The 19,325-nt window shown below is 41.0% G+C and overlaps 2 long non-coding RNA genes across 3 annotated transcripts in view; one reads left to right on the top strand and one right to left on the bottom strand.

The window, feature by feature from the left end:
* LOC109837038 lies at positions 17,388 to 19,201 on the top strand. Of its 2 annotated transcripts, none has more exons than XR_002246157.1 (4): positions 17,388 to 17,613; positions 17,876 to 17,951; positions 18,769 to 19,032; positions 19,146 to 19,201. It is a non-coding gene; the product is annotated as an uncharacterized LOC109837038 (long non-coding RNA). The 2 variants fall into 2 exon arrangements; XR_002246158.1 differs by having other exon boundaries at positions 18,744 to 19,032.
* Positions 19,254 to 19,325, bottom strand: part of LOC109837037 — a 1,661-nt gene continuing 1,589 nt past the window's right edge. The window contains exon 2 of the long non-coding RNA XR_002246156.1: positions 19,254 to 19,325. This exon is cut by the window's right edge and continues 557 nt beyond it. This is a non-coding gene — a long non-coding RNA (uncharacterized LOC109837037).

Genomic DNA, 19,325 nt, shown 5'->3' with positions numbered 1-19,325 from the left:
AACGAAGGAGTTTAGAAAATAAAAAGAGCCATTGAAGAAGATGAGTTCACTATTTTATTAGGTCGTTGGAGAAGATGAGTTGTGAAACGAATTCAGATTGGGTCTTTTATTCAATTTCTTAAGCTCAACAAGTACGAAAGATTTAGATATTAGGAGTGAGGGTATAATTATTAATTTTCTTAAAAATGTTAAACATTATAGAATATTCTCCATCATTTATAATACCAATTAACCACAATGACTCATATCAACATATTTTTGCAATTTGAGGAACTAACAACACAATATGAAGATTTGAGGGAATAATAACAAAATGCTAATGAGTGAAGGGACTGATTTAAAAAAACCCTCACATGTGTACATGTTTGTGTGTGTGTGTGTTTGTGTTTTGCATGCATATGACAATTAAAATAATTTTATGAGGTGATGACTACAACAACAACTAGCAATCGGCCAACCTATCATTAACCCTAATTCACAAGGATTTTGAAGATTGTGTCTACTCATTTTAGTTTTAAATTTATGTATTATTATATGTAAACACTAAAAAATTATTTATAATATTTTATCCTAAATTTATTTATTTTTGTTTTGATTAAAGTTTTCTTTTTTTATGTTCATAAAATAAATTCATGCTATAAAACAATTATGTCCATAATGCAATTATTGTAAACATATAACTCAACAGAAACAAGTAAAATATTTAACCATGCGTAAAGCACACGCAACCCACCTAGTAAAGTAATATATGTGTGTAATTAGCATTATGTGAAGGTGAAGGATCAAATCTCTAAAAAGTTAACATGTAGCACTTCTGGGTCTTAGTTTAGTATATTAGATAGATTAACGGCATATAAATATCATTATTATGTCTTTTCTTATAAGGTGTCGAGTGAAAATTATGTTCTTATTAGGTTATCATGACCTACTATCTAAAAGAAAAGGTTCTTCAACGAATAGTTCAAGACAAAGTTCTTGAAAGGTCTTTGTTTGCTTTTTTTTTTAAAGAAGAAAGTATGTTGGCAAACAAATTTTCTTCTCTTTTTTGTTTACATTTTTTTAAGAATAAAGTATGATCGCAAACAAATTTCTAACAAAGGTATAAATTTTGAATTGGGAAAATTGTGTTTAGGCCCCTTTTTAAGACCTTCATGTGCCTAAACCCTCAACTTCCTGGGCTAATTTCCATCATCGTCACAAGATAGGGCAAATCTCTTTCAAGGTTAGAAGAAAATCTACCTGTAAAGGGCTCAGAGGCCCAAAGATGATGGAGGTGAAGAGGAATTGGGGGGGGTGGTTGGTCGGGGCGGGGTGCGCGGGGGGGTAAGCCGGCTAGCTTGAGTAGAGAAAATGCCTAACACGAAAATCAAAGAGCGAAACAAGGGTTTATTATGATGTGGAGGGTTTTTGTCGCCGTTGCAGGTTGTCTAAAATTGCTACAGATAGCTAATCCCCATCAAACACCGATGATGGAAGTTATAATTTGACAGCTTTTAGAAGACTACAATTTAAAAACTTTTACGTAGATTGATGAAGGTTATAATCTGACGATCTTCACAACAACCGATGAAAGCTCTAATTCAACAGCCTTCACAATCAACATCGGAAGTTATAATCTGATGACTCTCATATTTTCAAGGAGCTAATATGAAGGTTACAAGATAGCAATCTTTGTAATGTTCTAGCAAGAAAGACGACAAATTGACGATCTCTTCAAATCAAAACGTCGATATCTCTCAAACCGTAAGGAATTTGGCGAAACAGACGGGACCAAACCGAACCCTTTGGATGGGTTTGGTCAGCTCTGTCTCATTAAGATAGTCGATTTTTATAGATAATTCGTCTAATTTCGACTTACGGTTTGAAAGTTATGATCTGTTCTTCGCAGCAAGTTATGTTCTGAAGTCCGTCTGCAAGACTAGACTTTGCCTAAATATTGGACTTCGTCTGAAGCTCGCTAAGCTTGCCTGAGGCTCACCTCTGTGTTCCAGAGTTAAAATACAGAGTTCCAGATCCAAACGCAGAGTTCATTACTGCGTTTTCAGCCCAAAACGTAGGGTTCATAGCTGCGTTCCAGATCCAAACGCCTGTGTTTTCAGCCTAAAACGCAGGGTTCATCGCTGTGTTCCAGATTCAAACGTAGCTTTTATTGCTGTGTTTTTAGCCCAAAATGCATGGTTCATCGCTGTGTTCCAGATTCAAACGTAGCTTTTATTGCTGCGTTTTTAGCCCAAAATGCATGGTTCATCGCTGTGTTTCAGATCCAAACGTAGCTTTCATTGCTGCTTTTTTAGCCCAAAACATAGAACCCAACTCTGCATCTCAGGATCAAGACGCAGAGTTCATTCCAGAACACGAATTGCATATTTGACTGGTTCAAACAAAACTTGAACAGTTTCAAAACTGTTTTTCCACTTAATGGGGATGGTTACACCCCATAAACCCCCATTAAAGAGCGAATTAAGGGGCCGGTTATACCCTATTAAGGAGCAAATTAAGGGAACGGTTACACCCCGTAATCTCCTATAAATACATAAAATTTCAGCTTAATTGGCCCTGGTTCTTTAGAGGGGAATTTTTGAAGAATTAAGATCGGCAGTTATCTCTTGGAGCATCTTCGGATCTTGAAGGTCTTGGAGCGTCCTTCATCAAAAAAAGTCTTGGAGCTTAGATCTTGGCTATGAACTGATTTTCGGTTCAAATCAACTCTTTTACAGAGTTTAAAACTCGCACTGAGTTATTAAACTCGTTAGGAGTTATTTTCAAACTTGCCACGTAAGTCCTCTTCAACATCAATCAAGAGGAAGAAACCGTGTTCTAATGAGGTGAAGTGTTCGGATCGTCAATAGAAAGCAAACTCGACACGAGCATCGAGGGAGGCATTCCATCGACACCAAGAAGAACCCAAGTTAAAGAGAAGGGTCTCCGTCAATCTTTCTCTTTTTTGTAAATCGAGAATCCGATACAAGAAGATTGTAATTTCTTTTTCTAAGTTTGCTAGAGAGATATTACATTGAGAGAATTATAAATCATTTTTTTTTCTAAGTCTGTTAGAGAGAATATTACAAATTCAATTCTCTATTTTCTTCTTTCAATTTTTCCCCCAAACAGCCATTTTTCCAGATTTGGGATGGAAATCAAAGAGGAACAAAAAGCTGATGTGGAGGGTTTTTTTTTGAAAGTGCTCTAATACCAAATGAAAGAACCCTAGGGGGTGTTCGCATCGAAAGTTGTTTTCATTGCTGAATCCATTACACGTTTATCGATTACAGATTGAAAGTAAAATTAGTCTTTTATAAGACTTTCTTACACAATAAAAAAAAAATACAACTCTCTTCAAACATAGGTAGAAAATGTTTATCACCCACTGCTTGCGTGGGATCTTTACATATATCGGGGTTTATCCGTGGACCATCGCGGATCAGATCCGGTTGATCGGAATAAAAGATCAATATTCTTGCTTCACAAAAAATAATAATCATAGAAGTAAATAATCTCGACCAAGCGAGATTACTCCTCTTCTCGATATCAAAACCAAGTTTGATCCGGAGAAAAGGGGAATGTGCCTCAGATCTTTCGAACTCTCCCTCTTTATGCTGAAGAACTTCGTTAAGATCTGCTAGCCTCTCTGAAATTCATCAGAACCTCACCCTAACTCCTCTAAAATTCATGGCTCCCTTTAGATCTCCTTTATGAGAGTGCTAGGGTGTATTTATAGATTTTAAATATTGTGTTTGTGGATAGGATCAAAGAATAACCATTATTATCCGTTTAGGTGAGTTTTTGGTTGTGTAATAGCTTCCACACGTTTAAGGATAACCCCACATGTTTATGGATAACCCCAATGAGTTCTAGAAACTAATATTATTAGAAAACACGTTGGGAGCTTCCCTAGGCGCGAGTCACTTCGAAGTGACTCGGAATTTCCGAGTCACTTTGAGGTGACTCGGATTTTCCGAGACAGTTTGTATAATCTTCGGTATTTTGGCTTTAATTCTCTCGTCTGACCTTGGAATGAAATAATTCAAGATGCGTTGGAAAGCTGATGAAGAGAGATACAACCTTTTTCTTTTGATATTTTTTGGATTCAAATCTCATCATGGTCAAAATTTCACTTCTTCGTGTGGGTCACTCTAGACTGACCCGCACGTGTGCAAGCCACCTTGAGCCCTTCTGATTGTATTTGCTTCATCGTTTCACACATTTTGATGTTTCATGTATGTTCCTTCACTTCTTTTTATAGCATAAGATGATCCTTTTTGACTTGGATAATCCTCTCTGACTTGGATAATAGCATTCATCGCCTTCTCTCCGTTTCGAACTACGTGCGGGAACCTATAGGTAATTTTTGATGCCTACAGGGGGTGAATAGGGTATTTGCTAATCTAATACCATTTAGATGCTAAATTAACTTATTAATAATATTCTAGCAATATGATATACACAAGTGATATATGCAAGGATATATAATAAACAACAACCAATATAAACTATAAGATAAAAGGCGATATGAAAACATACATAAGAAAAGTGCGTCATTGTTCAACACAAACAAGCAATATGATTACGGAGTTCGGTTAACCCTCGACCTACGTCTCCGCTCATCACTCTCGAGGAGATTCTCCACTAATCACAAATTCTCTACACAATCGGTTTTCAAAGCTCGTTGAAAACTTTTACAATCACACATTAACAATCATACAATACACTTCTTTAAGTGTTGCCCAACTCGTGTTACCTTCCTCAAGTGTTTAGAATTACTACCTCTCCCTAGGCTTTTACAACCAAACCACTCCTCTTGGAATTGACCCCGTTCTTCTCCCAACCACTCCTCTAAGTGTCCTTATGTATTACAACGTGTTTCTCAACTATAAGCTCAAATAAATGATTTTATTCTCTAACAAGATGAGAACGAAATTGAAGGCTCACTTAATGATCACACCCACAACCTAATAATACTATATGTGAAATACTTAAGCTCAATGGTTGTGTGTGAAACAATAAGTAGAACAAATTAAACTCAAATCAATCTAGCATAAATATGTGATAAACAAAATAATAAAAAGCTAGATGAAGAGTTTAGAAAACTTCTCCAAACAAGAGATGAAGATGTTGAGTAAACAAAATAATAAAAAGCTAGATGAAGAGTTTAGAAAACTTCTCCAAACAAGAGATGAAGATGTTGAGGATGAAAGCCTCAAACTTTGAAGAGTTTAGAAAACTTCTCCAAACAAGAGATGAAGATGTTGAGGATGAAAGCCTCAAACTTGAAATTAAACCCCTTCTCTTGTGAAACTATCTTCACATAAACAAACTTGAAAAGCTCTTTAAAACTGAGAAAACAAACTCTTGAAAACTTGGTTAAAATATTGTTGAAAACAATTGAAAGATGAGAGATATTTATAGCCTTTTAAAGAGAAAGAACAGAATATAGTCATTACAGGGTTATCGGTTGACTGATGGTGAGCATCGGTCGACTGATGCGATGACCGTTGGCAGCTCTAGAACTCTATCGGTTGACTGATGATCATGATCGGTTGGCTGATAGGCTACTTCGATCGACTGATAAAGATCAATCGAATGAACAGAAACAAAACTAATTGTTTGGTTCAAAAATCGCTGTTTTCATTGTGATTGAATCTATTACAACTTTAATCATTTACAATAAACTCAAATAAAAAGTTAATCTTTTTATAAGATCTCCTTATACAATGAAAATACAAAAGATACGACTCTTGTCAAACAGCACAGCGGACGTTTATTACCCGCTGCTTGCGTAGGATCTTTGCCTGTGCCGGGGACGTTAATATCCGTAGACCGCCACGGATTAGATCCGGTTGACAGATAAATGATCAAAGCTCTCACTTCACGAAGGAAGTAATCGCTACAGCGATGATCATGATCAAAGCTCTCACTTCACGAAGGAAGTAATCGCTACAGCGATGATCTCGACCAAGCGAGATCACGACTCTTCTTAATATTTAAGACTAAGCTTAAATCCGGAGGAATAGGGGACGGGTCTCGGATCTCTCGAACTCCACTCTTTATAAGACTAAGCTTAAATCCGGAGGAATAGGGGACGGGTCTCGGATCTCTCGAACTCCACTCTTTATGCACACGAGATCGCCAAGATCTGCTAACCCTTGCTGTAAATTCGTGGCTCCACTCTCCAATTCAGCAGCGTTTCGCTCTTTTCGATGTCCAACCTGGAGAAATGGGCACCCGAGCTCGTATTTATAAGCTTCAGAAGCGGGTATTTGGATAAGAATAAGGGATTCCTCCTTATCTTCAGTTAAGAACTGAAGAACCACAGTATCAGACCAGTTAGGACGCTCAGGAAGGAACAAATCCCAAGAAAATCGTCAAAACCGAAAAATCATCAAATCTGACCGAACTATCACCTGGTGGCTCGGCCTGGCCGGGCCACCAAATGGTAGCTCGGCCTTGGCCGAGCCACCCCTTCTGGTGATCTGGCTTTGGGCCGAACCACTGGTTCGACTGAGTCGTTTTGATGTGACTCGGCCGCCAGCGGCTTTTATTGGTTTTTCGGGTTTTGACTTGTTCCGTCGTTACGTGTATTTCGTTGTTTTGTTGACTTGTACGCTTTCACGATTCATTTCACGAACGCATGGATAGCTTGACTGTGGCCGACAGGCGTGAGGCCTCTTGGTTCGCTGTTTAGTTGGCCGATGAGCACGCGGGCCACTTGGTTTGCCGATTTGGTGGCTGATGAGTGTGCGGACCACGTCATCCATAGTTCGTTGATTCGCTGGTCGGCGTCGGATAATTCTCTTTGACTTAGATAATGGCGTTCATCACCTTCTTTCTGTCTTAAGCTGTATTTGGGGACCTATAGGTAATTTTTGATGCCTACAGATACCCCCTCTAAAGAATTTCAGACTCGTTCTTTTATAGGGGAGTCTGGAATACTTTAGATAAGATAGACCCTTTCCTCAATCTCGTAGAGGGACAAGTGAACTACTTCAATTCTTAACTTTTTCACTTTTCAGTCTATTCAGTGTTTTGTCGAATAGATGAAGTTCTTCCGGTGCTGCGTTTATCGTCTGACCGTTATCGAAATCTCGAACTGAAGTTGATGATTTAATTTTAGCTCGTGTCATTGAGTCAACTTTGAACTAATTAGTTGTATCGCAACGTATTGATCGGCGTTGACCTTGGGCTACGCGTTGATCGACGTTGACCTTAGGGTTTTGTATCGATCGGCGTTAACATAGTTTATACTCGTACGTTTGCTAGAGTCTACACAGTTTAAGCTCTTAAGGCGTTGGAGCGTGACGGTCTCAAATTCTGGGCTACAGGACGACTAACTATTAAAGTTGTTTTGGCTGCAGATATGGATCTTATCCCGAAGTCGTTGGATGCTCAAGTCACGAGACCAACTAATGAAGTTGATGCGTCAATGCCCCGCATTTATAGAATTTTTGGCAAATTCTCAGCCATTAACGGGTTTGATTAGCCTTTACCGACTACCGTTTGAATCGGGCTAGCCTGCAGATTGTTTAAATTCGTTCTGCACATAACGTTGTGCTAAAAGAGTTAACTCTTTTAGTGCTACGATATTGAATACGTAGACTTCGTCTTTCTCCTATGAAAAGACTAAATAGCGACGCGTGTTAGGCGTAGACTTAGGATTTTTAGCAAATCCTTAGCCTTTAACGGATTTGATGTACCTTTACCGATTACCATTTGAATCGGGCTAGCAAGCAGATTGTTTAAGTCCGTTCCACATGTAACGTTGTGATAAGAGAGTTAACTCTCTTAGTGCTACGATATTGAATACCTAGACCTCGTCTTTCTTACGGGAATAGACTACCCGACAACGCATGTTAGGCACTGACTTATCCCTACTCAGGATTCGGGATAAAATTTCTCACGCATAAAAGGCATGGATTTTTGTTGCTACGATACTAAATACGTAGACTCGGTCGTTTTTTTACTAGAACGAACCACCCAGCAACGCGGGTTAAGCGCTGACTCATCCCTACTTAGGCTTCAGGATGAAATACCCCAGACTTGGATTCTGGTGTCTTTTTTAATTGGTGAAAGACTAAACCGGCAACGCGTGTTAGGCGTTAACTTATCCCTACTTAGGCTTCGGGATAAAATTCTCTATACGTGTGAAGCACGGATTTTGGCGTTATGAATAACAACCTGTCATAATATCGAATATGTGGACTTTTGTTCTTTTTACGGCTAAGAACTAAACGGCAATGCGTGTTGGGCATTAACTTATCCCTACTTAGGATTTAGGATAAAATTCCCCGTGCGTGTGAGCGCGGATTTTGGGAGTTGAAAAAGTGATGTCTTCTCTAGGGGTAAGGACGAACCCGATATGGGAGAGGAAGAATTTTATATTCTATCTTCCAAAGCTGAAGAGGAAAATTTTATATTCTATCTTCAGTTGTAAAAGGAAACTCAAAGTGGGATCTCCACTTTAAGAATCCGAGAAGGTGAAACTAGGAGTGGGATCTCCACTCCGAGAATCAAAAAGATTTGGATAATCCTAACTGTCGAAAGGTTTGATTACCGAACTAAAGATGGATTTCTCGTTTATCGAGGGTGAATTATGGTTTTGGTCCTTACTGTAGGAATGTTTGACCAAGCAGGAGTTTAAGATGATCCTAACTATAGGAATATTTGATCACTCGGTTTGAAAGTGGACCTCTCGTTTATGGAAGGAATCGAGAGGAGATTTTGGTTTTGGTCCTAACTATAAGAAGGTTTGACCAAGTGAGAGTGGGAGTGTGAGATGACCCTAACTTTTATAGGTTTGATCATTCGATTTGTGGACTTCTCGTTCATTGAAGGAATCGATAGGGGATTTTGACTGTGGTCCTAACTGTAGGAAGGTTTGACCAAGTGAACAGTGAGAGTGGGAGTACAAATTACAGTGAGAGTGTTAATTCGTACAAATCACTCAAAGAGGGCTCCTAGTGTTAAGTGGCAAATACTTAATACGGAGGGGTTTGACAATTATCAATGATTGGGAGATTAAAATTCTGAGTACTATGTATGGACTCTAATGATAGGAGTGTTGAGTGCACAGACGTAGTGAGAGTTTGAATGGGAGTTTCGTGAGGAAAGATTGATCCAACGAAGTAATCGAATCTCGTCTACAGCAAAAGAGTGTTCGAAAATCACAGTGGGAGTTTAGTGTTTATCACTTTGTTCGTAATGATCGGGTTATCCCTAAGAAAATTACATGTAGGATTCTTCCGGGAACTTCCCGTTACACAAATCATCCACCCCCAGCTTCCTCTACGGAACTGGGTCTGACATTATACTCAGTTACATGACCGGGTTATCCTTAAGAATAATACGTATAAAATTCTCCAGGAACTTCCCGTCAAGAGTGAGAAACAGTTTAGACTCGTATACCTATTGGAGTATTGAGAAACAGTTTATACTCGTATACTCTTCGGAGTGTGAGAAGGAGCAGTTTATACTCTTATACTTGTCGGAGTCTCGCCATTCCTATTTGGCTTATCCCAGCATTATGACGCCGGCTTCAACCAATGTTTGGATGCTATTCTTGAGAGCAAAGCAATCCTTGGTGGGATGAAGGATCCTCCTGTGGTACGCACAGTACTTCGGATCCGCAGTATTATCAGCTTCCTGGATCCTCCTGTGGTACGCACAGTACTTCGGATCCGCAGTATTATCAGCTTCCTCCTGATCTGGGATAGATGGTAGCTTAATATTGTTATTTTCAAGGAGGGACTCGAAAATAGCTGGAACATCTTCGTCCTTGAAGGAGTACTCTTTTTGGAGTCTCAGATCCGAAGTCTTTTGCTGTCTTCGGGGTTGTTGTTGTGACGTCTGATTAACGTCGACAACTGCTGTAGGTACCTTACCCTTACCACGGGAGGCGAAGTTCGAGTTCGAAGGATTGGCCGTCGGTTGGCTCCTCCCGGCCTTCTTCCTTCGGAGGAAGCATTCGGCCCGTTCTCCGCACATCTTCAACTCTTTCCAGGTATCGGACGGTGCTACTCCTATAACTTTCAATACGTCCAAGGAGAGGTTGTTGTGACAGGTTTGTAGGATGAAATCCTTCATGATCGGATCTCGGCAATTCATCGACTTATTCCGGAAGAGCTTGACAAAATTATCGACCGTCTCGTCATCTTCCTGTTTCTCATCAAAGAGTGTTCTGATTGACACCTCGGCGTTATCATCAAAGAAGTGAGCGAGGAACAGATTCTCCAGGTCGTCCCAGCTGTTGATTCTTGCAGACTTGAGATGATAGTACCAATCGAAGGCGGGCCCATAAAGGGTGCCTACGAATGACCGAACTATCAAGGCTTCGTTGCCGAAGATCATACCCAAGTGGAATTTGAAGTAGATCAGGTGTTGAGTGGGCGAACCCTTCCCGTCAAACGGCGTGAAGTTAATCAAGTTGAAATGCTACTCTCTTGGGTAAGGACATGGAATCCCGATCCTTTTCACCTCTCGAGCAAACATCAGAGCGTTGATTTTTCTCTCGAGATATTTCATTTTCTCATCCTCACTCGCATCGGGCTTTGGACGATTCCTAAGAGGTACAATAGGGCCACCCCCAGTGTTGTTGTTTTCGGTGGGACCACCCCCAGCATCGTTGTTTTTAGTGGGACCACCCCCAGCATTATGGTCAATAGGAGGGTCATCAGCATTGATATATTCATCTACGTCTAAATCGCTAGCTGCTTGGCTAACATTGTTGCGATGACTGGATTTACCTAGCTGATTCGACAAGGCTCATATCTATTGGTCATGCTCTTCCCTCATCTGCAACATAGCCATTTCCATTTCGAATTTAAATGCTTGCTTCTGCTTCGCTAGAGCATCCTCAACCATTTTAGTTGCTTCCTCGGTGTTAATCATAAACACTTCGCGGGATTGCCCTAGACTAGATACCGTATTGTTAGAAGCGACTGCAGAGTTAGCATCTGATGCTTCATCATCCGAGGATAACCCTCTCTGCATTCTTTGGTAGTCCCTGCGTCTAGTGGTCCTTGTGTGTAGCTGAGTCAAACGATGCGATACGAGGGGGTCGGAGCTAGAAGATCGAGTTGACTTTCCCTTATCAGCCATATTTATTGTGACTTCCGGAGGTTCGTCACCTTGAACGGCAGATTGTTTCTTGCAGAAACGTTTTGGTTTGGACTTAGTTGCTCCGTTAGAGATCCTCTCAAATACCGAGACCCTTTGTGGAGCGGTCTTGGGGCAGCTACATGCTGATAATACTACCCTGATTAGTTTAGCGCACGGGCAGTGAGATTCTGTTTCTCGGGTACTTCTCTTCTGAGACTTATTTGTACCCTCAGCCCGATAGTACAACTTGTCGGTCATATGGTCGGAGTAACCTATCGCGTGTTGGCACAACTTTTTAGGTATAACGTCGTCGTCTAACGAACACGTTTCCTTCTGAGAGCTTACTGCCTTATTGGCATTCTTAAGAGTCACGTATTTAGAGCTACGTTTTTGGGAGTGCGAACTCTTGATGGGCTCTTGGACTTCAATTCATCGTCCGAGGCGATCAAGTGTAGGGGTTTTCCCATTATAGGAAAGCTCTGACTTATTGCGAGGGTGTGTGCGACCCCCAGCTCGAGTGGTTGCTCGGGGTTCAGTCACTGGACCCAAGCGTTCTTTGATCGGAACTTTACCTCGATCCTCGTGTAAAGGACCTAATCAATCCGTCATCCTCGTCTTGAATTGGGACAATTCCACGCTGTCGCGGGGTCCTGCCGGAGGTGTGTGATTCATCGGGACAGAAACAGGGGCCGCCGGAGGCTTAAACGGGACTGCGAGAGGTGAACCAGGTGCGAAACGAACCCAACCAGGTGCGAACCGAACCGAACCAGACACAAACCATTTGGTGGATCGGTTTTGGCCGAGCCACCATTTGGTGGCTCGGTTTTGGTCGAGCCACCAGATGGTGGTTCACATATTTCGACAGTTTCGGGCGCTGTTTGACTTTTTATCGACGTTGTTTCGGATTTTGGTTTCCAGACTTGGCGTGGTTTCGGTAGCTTCTTGATCACCTCATTTTGCTTCAGCTTCTGGGCTTCTCACACGAGAATTCGCACGTGCACAATCAAGGCGCGATGTTTCTGAATGCGCTCCTCGAGGGTTGAGCAGATCCATTTGACTTGGATCCACTCATTCGCTGTTGGTTTGAAGGAAAGGCCATTTGTTTGTTGCTGGGGCACTCAGTGCCTTCTGCGTTTCAGATCCGCCTCATAGCTAATCCCATCAACATGCTCCAAAGCCTTAGCAAATCGGCGCGCAAGTCGTTGGCGCTGCCTTTGGCGTGCCCTCTTCGATAAAGTTGGCGCGGTTACATCGGTTATCTCCTTGATTGAGGAGGAGTCCAGATCTGTAAATCCGGCTTCGTTGGAGGCCAGAGGGGCGTTGCAAGGTGCAGCTACAGTAGCAACGAGGGCTTTGATCTTCCTGCGCTTGTGAGGGGCAGAGGATCTAGAGGAGGAGTTCGACAGATACTCCTCGAACTTTAGTTGGTCGAACTCGTACTCGACCTCTTCGTAAACCAGAATCCGGATCCGTGATTGCGGTACGATAGCTTCGGCAGCGAAGCTATTGGCTCCCACTGTGGTCGCCAGTGTGTTTGGTTCAAAAATCGTTGTTTTCATTGTGATTGAATCTATTACAGCTTTAATCGTTTACAATAAACTCAAATAAAAAGTTGATCTTTTTATATGATCTCCTTATACAATGAAAATACAAAAGATATGACTCTTGTCAAACAGCACAGTGGACGTTTATCACCCGCTGCTTGCGTGGGTTCTTTGTTTGTGTCGGGGACTTTAATATCCGTGGACCGTCGCGGATCAGATCCGGTTGACAGATAAATGATTAAAGCTCTCACTTCATGAAGGAAGTAATCGCTACAGCGATGCTCTCGACCAAGCGAGATCACGGTTCTTCTCGAGATTTAAGACTAAGCTTAAATTCGGAGGAATAGGGGATGGGTCTCAGATCTCTCGAACTCCACTCTTTATGCACAGGAGATCGCCAAGATCTGCTAACCCTTGCTGTAAATTCGTGGCTCCACTCTCCAATTCGGCAGCATTTCACCCTTTTCGATGTCCAGCCTGGAGAAATGAGCACCCGAGCTCGTATTTATAAGCTTCGGAAGCGGGTATTTGGATAAGAACGAGGGATTCCTTTTTACCTTCAGTTAAGAACTGAATAACCAAAGTATCAGATCAGTTAGGACGATCAGGAACGAACAAATCCTAAGAAAAACCGTCAAAACCGAAAAATCATCAAATCTGGCCGAACTGTCACCTGATGGCTCGGCCTGGCCGATCCACCATTGGCCATGGTCGAGCCACCAATTGGTGGCTCAGCCACCGAGTCACCGTTTGGTGACCTGGTTATGGGTCGAACCACTGGTTCGGTCGAGTCGGTCTGATGTGACTCGACCGCCAACGGTTTTTATTGGTTTTCCGGGTTTTGACTTGTTCTGTCATTACACGTATTTCGTCGTTTCGTTGACTTGTATGATTTCACGATTCGTTTCACGAACGCATGGATAGCTTGACGGTGGCCGACAAGCGTAAGGCCTCTTAGTTCCCTGTTTAGCTGGCCGATGAGAACGCGGGCTACTTAGTTTGCCGATTTGGTGGCTGATGGGTGTGCGGGCCACGTCATCCATAGTTCGTTGATTCGCTGGTCGGTGTCGGATAATCCTCTTTGACTTAGATAATGGCGTTCATCACCTCCTCTCTGTTTCGAGCTGTATTCAGGGACCTATAGGCAATTTTTGATGCCTACACTAATGATTGCAGAGTAGTTTATCAGCCGACTGATGAACAGTGTCAGTCGACTGAAAAACATGCACAGTCCATATATGCACATTAAACTTAATTTTCAAAGTGTGTTTAACAATGGCAAATAAATTTCAAAAATTATGAAACTTGGGAAAATGTTTATATACATGAATATAAACACGTTAGAAAAGAAAATTTTGAAATATCATTGTCCGTTAGTGGAAACTCATCATTTTGGAAAATCTCAAGAATACGAGTTCGTTTAAACACTTGATTTTGACAGAACGATTTCAAACACGTTTGGAAATTCTTTTGAATGAATTAATGGACTTTGTAAAACTTGATTTTGACAGAACGATTTCAAACACGTTTGGAAATTCTTTTGAATGAATTAATGGACTTTGTAAAATATATAAAATATTATCATTAACTCAATAATCCAAAGACTCGATATTTTCTCAAAAACACTCATATTATGATAAAATGAGAAATAACGTGTGTGTATAAGAATTGAGCTTTTGAGCATAACACACAAAGTATAACTCCTGAACTAATATACCCAAGTTAAAAAGTCATCGTTAAGCTTATTCTTGGTAGAGGGATAAAGCGCGATATTGGATCTTTGACTTGAATGCGTAAAGGGCTTCAATCCAAATTCCACTAACCTCCATTAGTTATCATCGTGAAGACGTAATTCCATCCAACCTCCAACTAGGATTTTTTGTAGGATTCCAAACAAGCAAATACAAACACTCGACAAATGATGTTAGGTATTGTTTGTTAATCATTAAAACTAGATTAGATAGTAAGCTCATAAACATTAGACCTAACAGCTTTAACTATCTTTTTTCCAAAGTCCATAAATGAACCAAACCCATGAAAATAAATGGGTTGAAACAAAAAGCTTAGGTGGACTTGACGTGAGGCCAAGAAATAGGTTTCCATGGCCAATTTTAACAAATCAAGCCGCCTGTAAGCTTCAAAAACAAAGTTTTCATGTGCGGAGGCCAACTTAGCAGTATACATTTTGTGTATCATATTTTTTGAAACAACCCTAAATTACCCCTCCCTTTTCACAAGCGTATCATCCTCAAACACTCGTCTGCCTCATGCTCTCCTTCTGCATGTCCACCAGTGTCGCCGCCGCCTACCACCACGTGGCAGGGGCCTATATCGGCTTCCTCATGATCCTCCGGCGGCCTTGCCTTCCTTTGTTGAACATATCTCCACCCTCGATCTACAAATCATAGATCGAGATCCGACGGCCGATAAGAGGTAGAGCATCACCACAACTCTCGCTGTTGTCTCCATTAATGTCATCTCATTTGAGGATTGAGAGGGGAAAAACGCTAGGCTTGATGGAGGTGAGAGGTTCGCATTTTTTGCATTTTATTGGGGTTTGAATTGTAAATTTTTGATATTGGAGAATCTGTTGGATTTAATCTAATAAATCTATTTGTGGGCACATATGATTAAACAATGTGTATTGCTATCTTTCAGGATAACCCACTAAAGTGATCAATTAAGTTGGGTTAATTTGGTATTTAAATAAGTCATGGGGTTATATGTGCAGATACCAGGTTGTAATTGTAATTTATTGAGGGGCTAAATTACAAAAGTACAACATCTATAAATAAGGGGTTATGGTCCCTAACCTAGGGTTACATTCTCTAATTCTCTACACCCCCATCTAGCTAGAGAAATTCGGTTTTAGAGAGAACCCTAAGGTTAGAAGATCCAACACCCAAAATCAAGATCAAGCAATGGATTCAGGTATAAGCTTCCGCTCTTTTAGATCATTGTTAATCTCTTTGAATTAATCATGGCTATATGGTTTTAGATCTCAAGTTTTATGATGTAGATCTAACAAGTGGTATCAGAGCCACCTTGATTAATTCTTAGGGATTTAAGTTTTATTGGGTTTTTGATCTTAAATCTCTGGTTAAAGATTCAATTTTTGGGTTCGGATGAACAGTAATGTTCTCGGATGAACAGTAACGATTTTTTTTCCCGGATGAACAGTAAAGTATTTTTCGGATGAACAGTAACTGAAAAATCGCCGGTGAACAGTAACTTTTGGGAATTTTTTGGATTTTTCTTTGATTTTTCCTTCAATTTTTTCCAATTCTGGATCTGTTTTGAAAATAAAAATCAAAGGTTTTTTGGGTTTGACGGCGGCGGTTTCAATTTGAAACCCTAAGGGTTCATGGCGAAAATTAAGGAGGTGGTTACCTCAAACGAACCTCGCGTTCGTTCAATTTTAACCGAGCTTCGCGCTCAACGAACCTCGCGTTCGTTCTAAGGTGAACCTCGCGTTCAACTCAGGTGAGCGTCAAGCTCAATTTTAACGAACCTCGCGTTCGTTCTAAGGTGAACCTCGCGTTCAACTCAGGTGAGCGTCAAGCTCAATTTTAACGAACCTCGCGTTCGTTCTAAGGTGAACCTCGCGTTCAACTCAGGTGAGCGTCAAGCTCAATTTTAACGAACCTCGCGTTCGTTCTAAGGTGAACCTCGCGTTCAACTCAGGTGAGCGTCAAGCTCAATTTTAACGAACCTCGCGTTCGTTCTAAGGTGAACCTCGCGTTCAACTCAGGTGAGCGTCAAGCTCAATTTTAACGAACCTCGCGTTCGTTCTAAGGTGAACCTCGCGTTCAACTCAGGTGAGCGTCAAGCTCAATTTTAACGAACCTCGCGTTCGTTCTAAGGTGAACCTCGCGTTCAACTCAGGTGAGCGTCAAGCTCAATTTTAACGAACCTCGCGTTCGTTCTAAGGTGAACCTCGCGTTCAACTCAGGTGAGCGTCAAGCTCAATTTTAACGAACCTCGCGTTCGTTCTAAGGTGAACCTCGCGTTCAACTCAGGTGAGCGTCAAGCTCAATTTTAACGAACCTCGCGTTCGTTCTAAGGTGAACCTCGCGTTCAACTCAGGTGAGCGTCAAGCTCAATTTTAACGAACCTCGCGTTCGTTCTAAGGTGAACCTCGCGTTCAACTCAGGTGAGCGTCAAGCTCAATTTTAACGAACCTCGCGTTCGTTCTAAGGTGAACCTCGCGTTCAACTCAGGTGAGCGTCAAGCTCAATTTTAACGAACCTCGCGTTCGTTCTAAGGTGAACCTCGCGTTCAACTCAGGTGAGCGTCAAGCTCAATTTTAACGAACCTCGCGTTCGTTCTAAGGTGAACCTCGCGTTCAACTCAGGTGAGCGTCAAGCTCAATTTTAACGAACCTCGCGTTCGTTCTAAGGTGAACCTCGCGTTCAACTCTATATATATATATGTGTGTGTGTGTGTGTGTGTGTGTGTGTGTGTGTATGTATGTATATATGTATATGTATGTATATATATGTATGTATATATATGTATTTATGTACATGAGATTAATGGAGGTCATTGACATAGGAGGGAGTTTCCTCCTATGGCGCTGATGTGGCCAGATCCCAGCCACAGATCTCATTTCTTGAGGTGTAATCAATCCCTGAGTCATTTTGCAAAAAACTCCTCGCGTTGAGATCTGTGTGGACCAGCTCTTGATGAGCTGTCGAGAAACCCAACCCCCCCCAGATTCCTCCCTCTTCCTCGCCGCCCGACGCCGTGATTCCTCCCTCTTCCTCGCCGCCCGACGCTGTGATTCCTCCCTCTTCCTCGCCGCCCGACGCCGTGATTCCTCCCGCCTCCCGCTGTCGACGCCGGCATCGACGCCAAGATCCGTGATTCCTCCCTCTTCCTCGCCGCCCGACGCCGTGATTCCTCCCTCTTCCTCGCCGCCCGACGCCGTGATTCCTCCCACCTCCCGCTGTCGAGCCGACGCCGACGCCGAGATAAGGTAAGGTCTGAACAAGACCTTAGAAACCCCTAGTTCATCACTATGGAATCAAGTGATATTATGAATATCAATGTTTTCAAATTGGAAAAGAAAAAAAAAATTGAATAAATTATTATTTAGAAGATCTACAGCTTGTTATTTTATTTTACTTCATATGAATATCTCAATGCGATGAGGACTCGTAGTTTTATCTCAATGCACAATTTAAATTTCCACGAGCAGAAATTGGAATACACACTGATTGCATTCATGATTTATGCAGAAATTGGAATAAACACAGAGTTATCTGAAAATGGACTGAACTTGTTTCCAATTTACTGTTCGTATAGACATAGGAGGTAAGCTTCTTACCAACAGTACTCATCTTCCAATTGTGATCTAGAAAATAGATTTCCACATTTTTGACAAAGATATTATTTTTTTTCTTCCGAACTCCTGTGTTAATGTTTTCTCAGCATCTTTTTTGTATTGTAATTGAGCTGGATGAGTTAGTCCTGAGAAAACATACTATCACTACGATTCCTTTTGTCATCTGATACTACTCAATTTCAACTTAACAATATATTGAAGGAACTATATCAAGCCCTTAATTTTATTAAGATATAATTTCATGAAGTTTGTAACACATTGATAATTGTTTCAGGGCTTAGGATATAATTTCATGAAGTTTGTAACACATTGATCCTAGTGGCTTAGGATATAATTGTGTTAATGTAGTATTGAGAGATGGTGAAAAAATTTTAATTCGTGATCCTAGTGGCCCAGTCAAAACAAAGGGTCGTCCAAGAGGCTTATGGAATTTTTGATCCATATATATGTTAATCAGGCACATGTTAATCATTTGGTATGTATATGACAGATTATGGTACTTGAGTATCTGCACATTTCATATAAAAATTCTTTGTTCTTCCTTGCATATATGTATTTAATAAGAGGCTGATATACTTAATAAAAGATCCATTTGGCTGAGCGATGCATCCAGAGAAGAGGTTATTCTAATGCCAAGTCTTGCATGGTACACCAATCTTTATACACTCAGAATAGATATCATTCACCTAAATGTTGATAAAACATGAAATTTTCTGTTTTCTTTGTTAATGCTCTTCTAAAAACATGTTCTTGCTTCATAGGTCACTTTCGTCTTGTTTCATTCAGGAATACAGCTGGTCATAAGATAAGGGTTGACGAGGTTTTTCTCTTGGAGAAAGTGTTAGCAAAGCCACAAGCGAGATTTCCTTTTCTTGGAGGGTGAAATGAAGAGCCCCTTGCCTACTTCAGTAGGGAGCCTTGAGAAGAACTATTACAGTATTACTGAAAGTGACCACCATTTATAAGTTCATACTGAAAATTTCTGAATCAAATCCAGGAGATGTGGTCACATTCTTATGGCAGAAAATGCGCTGTTGTTACCGCAAATCAGTACTAATTTGCTCATTCAATTACAAAACAATTAAGCTTCTGTTTGTAGATAGGAAAATTGTATGTCATTGGGAGACTCAGGTTTTGTCACACCTCTATTTTCTATGATGCAGGATTTGAAGATTGGACTAAAATACTACATATGCATGGAAAGCTGGACAAGCTCTCCGGACTGCCTCATGAAAATTGAGTACAAAATAAGCTAACAGATTTGAGACCTCTGAAAAGTGAACACTTTTATTTATTTATGTACTAATCAGAGCACAAAATGATCACAAATAAGCTAACATTTG

Source organism: Asparagus officinalis, chromosome 4 (genome assembly GCF_001876935.1).
Source record: "Asparagus officinalis chromosome 4, Aspof.V1, whole genome shotgun sequence".
NCBI classification, from domain to species: domain Eukaryota; kingdom Viridiplantae; phylum Streptophyta; class Magnoliopsida; order Asparagales; family Asparagaceae; genus Asparagus; species Asparagus officinalis.
The sequence above is the reverse complement of the archived record's forward strand: the minus strand, read 5'-3'. Positions and strand labels throughout refer to the sequence as shown.